Raw genomic sequence first — 11,081 nt, 5'->3', positions numbered from 1 at the left:
GAATAATAAAAGGTTAGTTGATATGAAATTGTTTCTTTGAAGTAAACAAATTATGAACTATGAGTATACGTATGTTTAAATGCTTACTTACTAGGAATTGTTGAATCATGTTGTGTTAAGGTTAACACTTTGAAATGGCCATATGAAATTGTTATATGAAATGGCTATATGAATTGGTTGTATGGAAATAATTATATGAAGTGTTATTTGAATTGGGACATGTGAATTGTTAAAAGAATAAGTGTTGAGTGAATGATATATCAAATGTGTTTACTTGTATATGTTTCATTATTAAGCTTAATAACTTGTGGGACTTCTTGTGATGTTTATAGGATTTGAATACATTTATGATCCTTTAATAAAATTAAGCACCAATTGTATGAATTGTGCTTATTTGGTAAGTTCATGTTTATGATTTATACTAACTTACTAAGTATTAGTTGCTTACAATATTTTTTTTTCTTTTTCTGAAGATCATCAAAAAGTTCAATCAGTTGAATCAAGTCTGAGCACATACACACTATCCGTCCTTTATTTCGGTAGAAGTTTGGTCATTTTGATGTTGGTTATAAATGGCATGTACTAAGAGCTTTTATGTTAATTTGCCAAAATGATGTTGTTTAAGTTTGGTTCTAGCTTATTTGTATATATGTCTATATATAAATGTTTTGGTCTTTTGGTGTATGTTTCTTGAAAGTGCATAAGTTATGGAAAGTAATGTATAATAATGGACATGTATGATATATCTTTGGCACGTGTTTTTGTATATAGTATTTGGAAACATTTTTACTGATTGAATAACATGTATATTGAGGTGATATCTTAAGTTAATTGTTGTTGTTTATGCATAAAATTTGTGGTGTCAATGAGAACACATTGGTTAGGAACATAAGCTGTATGAGTTTGGTATGTCCTAGGTGTGTGATATGTGTTTTTGAATGGTGATATTGGTTGAAGATGGTATGGCTTGATGTATAAGTAAGAGTGGTTGTTTTATGTTAAAAATGAAGTCATTTAACTGCACACGGCTTGGGACACAAGCTGTCACACGGCTGTATGTCTATTTTGAGTTTTAGGTGCAGGATTGTTCACACAGTCTCAGAGAGTTACAAGGCCGTGTGACCCATGTTTTCAATTGTACATGGTTTGGCCACACAACCATGTTTCTGAACCACACGGTCTAAAGCTCTGTGACACGACCTGGCTACACGGCCGTATGACCCCTGTTTCCAAAATTGTTCACAATTTTTGTTTCTATTCAGATTGGTCCCTAGTTGTTTTCAAAGTCATTTTTAGGTCTCGTATACTTGATATAAGGCTCGTGAATATATGTATATTATGAATCATGTTAGTTATGGATTTTTTTATTTAAAATTCAATATTTGTATGATTAAACGATGTTAAATATTTTGATATGTAATGTAATAACCCTAATCAGGCAACAGAGATGGGTTAGGGGTGTTATAAGTTAGGATGAAACTAAGATACTGTAGTTGATAAGACTTAAACTAGATAAACACACTTAATCACAAAAATCATGAGTGTTAGTGGAATAATCTGCTTAATCACAAAAATCATGAGTGTTAGTGGAATAATCTAATCCTTCCACTAAACCTTGTCTCTGTGCTTAAGTATATAAGGATATCAGTGTCTTCACCGATAAACTTTTGCGTTGTCGTAATGGCCCAAATTTAAGGTTATCGGAATAGTGGTTTCGTAACCACAAATCTGATTTAGAGAGAAAATTATTATTAATTTTTATGATTTATCGAGTGATTAAATATAAGTATTAGAGTATTGATAAGAATTTTTATTGATTGCATGCCTAAATTGCCTATTAGGACTTAATTGAAAAAGTGGGTAAATATGAGTTTTAGATGATAAAGGATTTATTTGAAGTGCATAATCAAAGTAGAGGTCCTTAAATAGTAATTAGACCATAAAATTTCCATGGACAAAAATAGGCATGCATAGATAAAAATAACTAAAGTTTTAATGAAGGGTATTTTAGTAAATGAATAATAAAAAGAATAAAAAGGGAAAAAGATGGCAAAAATATCATCTTCTCCATAGCTTGCTGCTGAAATTGGAAAGACACCATAGCTAGGGTTTTCACACTTTCTCAAGCTCATAGTAAGTGATTTTAAGCCCCGTTTTTAATGCTTTTTACGTTTTTGAGATCCCGGTAGCTTAATTTAGCTTATTCTAGCAATAATTTAACCTAGGGTTTATATTTGGGAAAATACCCATAGGTGAAAAGTGTTTATTTTGATGTTTTATGATAGAATATGAGGCTAGAAATTATGTTAAACAACTTTTGCTAGCCGATTTTAAGCGAAAACGAGTAAGTTGACATAATCGGTAAAAATCTCTAATGTGCATAAGTAAGTGTTAGAGTGAGAATTTGATGTTTTCATAGAAGAGAAAAATGTTCAGCATGTTATATAACATAATAATATGAGATGAAGTTTAATTTCTGAACTTTTGGGCAAAAGCATAATTATGTAAAAGTTTAGGGGCAAAATTGTAATTTTTCCAAAGTCAGAGTCGAGGGTTGTTTTAATGAATGTGAGTATTAAATAAGTTAAATTTGCTATTATAGATCAAGAAGAACGAAATTTGAGGTTAGATCGAGGAAAGAATAAAGTTAAAGACTAAATTGATAAGTTTGGCTATATTTGTTACCGAGGTAAGTTTACGGTAAATAAATGCAATATTTTAATAATCATTATTAATGCTGCTAATTTCCAGCAATTATGTATTTATTTCATGAATTTATTTGATATTGACTCAAGTATGAGATGATAGAAAATTGATATTAAAAAGTCCCGTTGAAGCATAAGGAAGGTATCGGATACAAATGTCATGACATTTGGGTAAAGAGATCCCATGTAAGACCATGTATGGGACATGACATTGGCATCCTTGAGATCATGAGAGGTCCTATGTAAGACCATGTCTGCGACATGGCATTGGCACCGAGACGAGAGCTCCCATGTAAGACCATGTCTGGGACATGGCATGGGCACCGATATGAGAACTCCCATGTAAGACCATATCTGGGATATGGCATTGGTAGTACATGAAACATCCCATGTAAGACCATGTATGGGACATGATTTTGGCATGTTATTATCAGAAAGAGACCCAAGTATCCTTATTATTCCAATGTGGTTCAACGGGCTAGTAAATAACCTATGTCCATGAAAGTTCAGTTAAAAGCATAAATGGCAAGTTTAAGTGAGTTATAAGAGTTAAGAGTATATTACGTTAACCATTGAGAATCAACATTTCTGTAAGAGAAAAGTAAGTCATAATTATGAGTTATCTAAGTAAACAAGTAAGTGAATGAGTAAGAGATCAAGTAAAGAGGAAATTAAAGATTATGTTACTTGGTAGCTATTATTTGTGTTTAATGTTGCTATTTATTTACTTGTAAACTTACTAAGCATTATGCTTACTTTTTTTATTTTCTTTTTATATAGCATTATTAATAAAACTCGAGGATCCTAAAGACGTAATAAATGAAAGAGTAATAATTTGCAAAGAAACAGATTTCAAATAGCAGCAGTGATGTGATTTTTAAAAATCACTTAGGATAGTATAAAATGAATTAGAGGGTGTATGATATATAGAATGAAATCTTGTTGAATCTATTTTCATTGAAAAATAATGGTTTAGCAAAAGGAATTTTATATTTTGAGAAATATGAATTTTAGTGAGACAGGGCAGAACTATTTTTGGAGTCCCCTGTTCTAAGTTTAGAAAATCACTAAAAATTTTACAAAAATAGTTATAAGTTTTAATTTATATTTCTAGATTCCTTATTGAGTATATTTTCTGTAGAAACAAGTGATAACACCATATAAAAATCCTACAATGAAAAAACTTATTTTTAGTGGCAAGAGGTCAGAACAGTCAAGTGGTGAAATAGGGGAGAATTTAACTAATAAACTGTACTAATTGGCTAAACCAAAAATTCTAAAAAATTTATGGTAAGAATATATATGAGTCTAGTTTTATGGAAATTTTACAGATTTAAATTTCATGTTCCGTAGCTCGAGTTATAAATGATTTAGTGACTGCTGCGCGAGTGGACAACTTTATCATAAATAGTGAGATAAATTTTAAAAGCAAATTTTAATGCCCCGAACTAATAAGTTAAGTAAGGTAATGCCTCGAGCTCGAACCCGGCTGAGGTCTCGAGTAAGGGGTGTTACATTTGCATTCATCTTCTTCTTCATTTTATCTGTATTCTCTCTTAAAGCTTAAGTCCAAAAACCTTAGTGAAGTTGGGTTCGCTGTTTTCATCCAATTCTCACGTTGTTTTAGCTCTCTAGTAAATACTGATGAACCATATGTTATTTTTACAGTTATATATGTACTGTTAGTTCTGCACACATAGGAGTTAGATTTATATGTAAGGAAGGAAACTTCTTGATTCTGGGTTATGTATTAGTGTTTCTTGAATACATGTTTGGATTCGATAGAGTAATGATCTGATAAGTATAATATCCACATTTTAGCTCAATACGCTACTGAAGGATCGAGTGACAAAGGCAAGGGTCCTGCTTTTATAGACTTTGTTGTATTATGGTGAGTATCTTCTTACTTCCATGTATGCAATATTCTTGTTTTATATTTTGTGTAAGGTATGTAATTATGCTCTACAAAAGTGAAATGTGTGTATATGAAAAATGATTGTTCAGAGTTGTTAGTCTATGTAACAGCTCATTTTCAGTGAAATCAGGACAGTGGTTTTAAGAAAACAAATTTGAAGTCAAAAAATTTATTTTATTATTATTATTTTATTACCTATAGCATGATGGCAGTACCGTATAAAAATTTTGTTAAGAAATTTTACCGTTTACATGCTCAATTTGATAAAAAGGACTAAGTTGCGTAAAGTGTAAAAGTTGTGTTCTAATAGCTAAAGGTATTAAATAGCTATAGAACTTTAAAGTGGAAGTTCTTATATGGTAATTAGACCATTAGAGTTGTTAGTGGATGTACATGGCTTGGCAAATGTGTAAATATTAATGTTTTTAAAGTTTAATTAAGTTATTAAGTAATTAAATGATAAAATAAAATAAAACAACAATCAGGTTGTCATCTTTAACATTTCTTTCAACCGAAAATAAAAGAAAAATAAAGCCATGGAAGCTTAGCATTCAACCATTCTTGTTTCCATTGATTAGGTATGCCATTTTGTCCCATTTTTAATGATTTCTATGTTTTCAAAATCGTTGTAGCTTAATCTAGCTAGCTTGGGGACTAATTTGTGAAACTGTTAAACTATTAGAGTTTTACCATTGATGCATGTACATGAGTTTTGAAGTTTGATGTTAGAAAATGGATGGTTTTTGTTAGATAAACAACTTTTGTAAAGGAATTTTTGGTGAAATTGTCAAATAGGGATTAAATTGAAAACTAGAAAATTATACATGATGAAATTATGAAATAAATGAAATATAGGGCATCCTAGGGACCTATTTGATATTCAGCCATAGTGGGTTGTGGTGAAATTCCATGAATTTCCATTTTCATGAGCTAGGGACTAATTTGTAAAAGAATTAAAAGTATAAGGGCAAAATAGTAATTTTTCCAAAATAATTTTTTGGGCTAAATTGAATGCATTATTTATTAAATTGAGTTAAATTTATCCGTATAGATCAAGACATAACTCGTACGGAGTTAGATTCGGGCAAAGGGAAAATCTTGGATTAATCGCCTCTGTATCTACGTATACTCATCGAGGTAAGTTTGTGTGATTAAATTATGTTTATATGTTTTATATTGAATTATTTATGAATTGTGAATTATTATAAATAGATATGGTTACATATCCAGCGAAGTTTGACAAATATCGAGTCTCGTTTGAACCTTAGGAATCCATAGGATACAAATGACATGTCATTAAGGTTTACATGATTTGGGTATTGGTACTTAACGTCCTACCAATTGATGAGGTCCTACATGTGTTATGGATACTTCACAACTCATGTGAGCAGCATCGTGTAGTTACGTTTTGACCCACCGCTCCTGTGAGCATACCAATTTATAGCTCGTATGAGCATACTAATTTTTAGCTCGTGTAAGCATACTGATCTAAGCTCCAGTGAGCATACCGATTCACAACTCGTTTGAGCATACATGTACATGAATTAATGGATTACAGTTATATGAGCTAGCACACTATGTGTCGGCTATCCTAGGTACCCAACGGTATTCTAAACGGTTCAACGGGCAATATTCTGATACGAAATTATAAGAGTTCGATACGAACTATTACAGGTATATACGTGAATTACATGGTATATGGAAACTTGAATTTGTTGATACATGTATTTGAAACTTGATAAATTCTTATGTTCATTCATGTTTATTGGTTTATATATGTGTTTACATGGCTAACATGGTTGGTAAATACGTGCTTAGCCATTTGGCCAAATTGTGTTGGGATATATTTGGTTTACTTACCTATTATAAGACTAAATGGTAAGTGATATTCTATGTTATACGAACTTACTAAGCTTAAATGTTTTGTGTTATTTTTTGTGTTTTATACTGAATCAGAAGCTCGTTTGGGTTGGAAGCTTTTCGAAGCTATATCACACTACCCATCGGCTCTTTTTGGTACATTTAATTGTTTAATTTTGGTTGTAATGGCATGTATAGGTATTTTGGCTAATGTTTGCCTATATGTTTTGTTGTGAATATGGCCATTTGATTTGTCTTGTGTTTTGACATATTTTAGCGTGTATATAAATAGCATTAACATGGTTGATGTGTGGCTTGTTTTGTGATTGAATAATGAAAGGTAAAATGATAGTTAAATGTGTTTTGTGATATAATGAATTTATGGTGAATTGGTACTATAGCATACATGACTTATATGGTGATTTGGTGCTAGCTTATAATGGCATATTTGGTACCAATTGAGAAGTTTTGGTAAGTAAACTAAATGGCACGAATTGATGCAAATCTAATTGGAAGTTAGTTGATTATTTTGACCAAAATAAGTACATGATTATACATGTTTGCATATTGTCATTTGAGGTGCCTAAGAGCATATTGGTTGTATGATATTATACCATATGTATATGACTTGTTTATGCTTGATTTGGATGCCTTGTTATGGCTTGTAAGTATGTGCAATGTTGTGTGTAGGTACATGCCAAATTGGGTGAGAAAAATGGCTTCTAAAATGGCCTATTTTCGTCCACACAAGCAGAGACACGGGCGTGTGTCTCACCTGTGTATGACACACAGCCAGGAGACACAGCCGTGTGTCCCCTATAGCTTTCAAAGAGTTACAAGTCCGGTTGTTACACATGGCCTGACACACGGGCGTGTGGGGTTACTTCGAATGGTACATGGCCTGGCACACGGGCGTGTGACCCAAGTCAGTGAGTTGTACGGGCACAAACACGGGCTAGGGCACAACCGTATGTCCCTACTTTGAATGCCCACACGGTCTGGCCACACAGCTGTGTGACCCCTGCAGTGTTGGAAATTTTCCTTGTTTCCTGAAAAATTCTTTGAGTTTCTGATTTAGTCCCAACTTGTTTCTAGTGCATATAGAGGGCTTATATAAGGGACTATATGTATGATTTGACTTGGTTTTAATATGTTTATTTATATGATATGAAATGTTTGAAATTTTTGTCTGTTTGAATTGTAAACTCAGGTAATGCTCTGAAACCCTATTTCGGTAACGGATACAGGTTAGGGATGTTAGAGTCTAGGTCTGTGATGTCTGTGTTAAAGTGTAAGAACTAGCCTTCATGCTTAAGCCACTACCTTCTTCTGACAAGAATGATATGGTTTGAATCATGGAAATGATGTTAAGGAGGTGCCTTTGATAGAATGTACATTGAACTAGTAGATCGCGATACATGAAAATGGTTGTGTAACATCTGGTAGGGAAAAAGTATGTTGCAAACCAGATTGGGAAAGCAAGGTAAAGGATACAAACCAGACGAAAAAGAATAGATTGAATGAAATAGATCTGACTATGGATCTGTGTATGTGGCTAACATGAAGAAGTTTTGCCTGAATGGTCATGTGGGCATATTGATACACTAAATGAATAGTAAACTAGCGTATTGTCTATATGTGAATTGTACTCGTTAGTTAGCGAATTGTTTGATTGTGTTTGAACCTTGAAAGGATCTACTCGAATAGTTAATAACTATTATTATGCTTTCTTCTAGAACTCACTAAGTTCATTTGAACTTACCCCGTTTCCTTTTTCCTTCTCAGGCCTACTGTTGAAGGAAGACATTTTGTTAGACTACGCCAGAGAACATCTATTGCTGTGAGACTTCTATTTTTTTATATTATGCACGATGACGGGGTGATGTCTAATTGTGTTTTGGAAAGAAATTTTAATTAAGACTCATGTTGAAGAATTAGGACTCAATGAAGTTTCATTAAAATTTATGGAATGATTTAAAAGTATTTTTATTCTAGGTTGATAAAATATATTACTAAAATTCTATACGCCATTTGGCTTATACTTTATTTTCCATATTTTTTTAAAAGTTTATTTCAAACACTATGATTTTATAATGTTTACGCTAGAAATAGTTTAAGATAATGATTTTTGAGTAGTGACACATCACATTCGGATCCTCCTAAAGGATCAGGTTTGGCTTGTTACACTTAAGTCTTTGCTTGCCGCCCCAAGCAAACTAAACAAAAACAAAAATAAATTAAACTAGGAAATAAAACAATTTGAAAACCAGAAATAAGCATGCAAGAAAAGAAAATGTACTTGAGTTTCCTTGATATAGGAAATTGGACAAAAATATATTAACAAGATAATGTAAATAAACATATAACTCCAGCATGATATACAATTGACTAACAATTTCTAAAATTAGACGGGTTAGTTCATTAAATTACAAAGCAAACAAACAAAAGACTATTAAGTATGGGTATCCATCAAAACAAATATATAAATGTACAATTATGTTCAAATGAATATGATACGAACTCGTTTCGTGATTGATTTGAGTCATTAGTGATGCCCGATCGTGAATTGAGTAGAATAGATTCGTTTCGGTTTTAAAGAAACAAAATAGAGATAATGACTTCAAACAAAATAGATAAAAAAACAATAACAAATTAATTGGCTAAGACCCACAATGAACCAACAATAATGAATTGTTGACCCGAGTCGCAAAATGGTTCTTAGGTGTTTTTCAGTTTAAAGAAACAAGCAAGGAACCTTGACCCACTATCTACGATGATAGGAACCAAAGGTATATTGAACGCCACACTAAAGGTGATAAGTTCAGCAAACAAAGAAATGAAAAGGTTGGGTGTGGCGAAATAGTTGAAGGTAGTAATGACTAAAATTTGGGTAGCAAACAAAAACAAAATTTCAAAACTAGCTTTTTTTTCACAATTTTTTTTCACAACTTGATATCTAATCTTTTGAGTTTGAATGGAAACTAATTTTTTTTTTCGAATTTTTTTTCAAAACAAGGTAACCGAATGGTCAAGAACATCAAACTTATTGTGCCATAAAAACTCATGTCTTTTCTTATGCTTGAACCAAATAACTCCTTCCATAAAATCACTTCAATTCAATTTGAATGTCTTTAATGTCATAAAAATGACTCTTGAGTTGTCATTGGCCAGCTCAATAGACACCATCTTTTAACCAGTTCCTTAATGACATTTTAAGGCTTGATTAAATTCTCTTGAAAGCTCAAAAAAAACTGTTGGAAGAAAAAGGGTTGCTGCCGAATTTTAAAGGGCATAAAATGCTCTTTAAAAACTCCTTTAATGATTTTTAAGCTTCCTTTATAATAGCCCCTTTAATTGTAACTGAAAATAACTTGAACAACCACTTAATTCAGTGTAAAATAGCCTTGAATTGTAACCACTATGAGCTGAAAAGTCACCTACAATAAACACATTAAAATGAGTTTATTAAACACATGAAAACACTTATTAATCATAACACACATTAAATTTACGTAAATAAATGAACTAAAACATATATGCAATAATTATTCCAGCAACTAGTTTAATTAAAGAAGCATAATTAAAAGAACTTAATTTATGCATCAATAAATAATCCTAGGAACTAGATCAATTAAGAAGCATCTTATTTAATAAAGATCAATAACTAACTCATTTATTAAAACTTAAGATGAGTTGAATTAATTAATCAGCAACTCATTTATTAAACTAAGATAAGTTTAATTTAAAGAAACAAATTCAGCTTGCAATAAATTGCAAGCGATGCCTATTAAACTGTTCGAAGCACGACTATCAAATTTGGCTACTTGCTCTCTCCAAGCTCGTTCCACATAGCTTGTTATTGCATTTTGAAATCTCTTAACTCGTGATCGAGTTATTGGCCCTCGTGGCAGCTCGATGGATTCGTTAGTAATTTCCTGGAATGTACAATTATGTTCAAATGAATATAAATTGTAAAAATATCAAAAAAGGCACAATGTCATCCATATAAAGTACTACCTAAGTCACATAGGATTTTTCAACTTGTAACGTTCTACAACTTAAGTTGGTTCAGAATTCAAGAATAGGCTCAACAAAAAGATTTAGCACAAAAGTAGTTTGGCACATTATATTATCCCTTATACTCCTCCAAGTGTACATGTAGCTCACCACCTTATATTCACTTCTTTAACCCTCTTTATTTCTTCAATACTAAGGCCTAGTATAGTATTCATTAGTACAACCATCCAAGCTTGACTTTTTTTGAACAAATGTGAGCGTACTTTTTTTTTAACTCACTTTGCTTTTATTTATATTTTTTCTATGAGATTTTCTTTATTGGCATTTTCTCTTTTTTTTACAAGCTCAAAAATCTTATACTCACTATACCATACAATTTCTTAGTTATATACTCACTATACCATACAATTTCTTAGTTAACTCATATTTTTATTTTAAAACCACCATGATGTATCTAACTAATCCCCCAATATCAATGGCCAAACGTCTAAATCCGTACAATGACCAAGAAAATAAAGGATCAAATAGATTTTTCTTAAGGCTTAAGGTTTCATTTCTGGTTCATCAAGAAAATGGTTTCAGGC

Source organism: Gossypium hirsutum, chromosome D06 (genome assembly GCF_007990345.1).
Source record: "Gossypium hirsutum isolate 1008001.06 chromosome D06, Gossypium_hirsutum_v2.1, whole genome shotgun sequence".
Classification (NCBI taxonomy): domain Eukaryota; kingdom Viridiplantae; phylum Streptophyta; class Magnoliopsida; order Malvales; family Malvaceae; genus Gossypium; species Gossypium hirsutum.
This window is presented reverse-complemented; position numbering follows the sequence as displayed.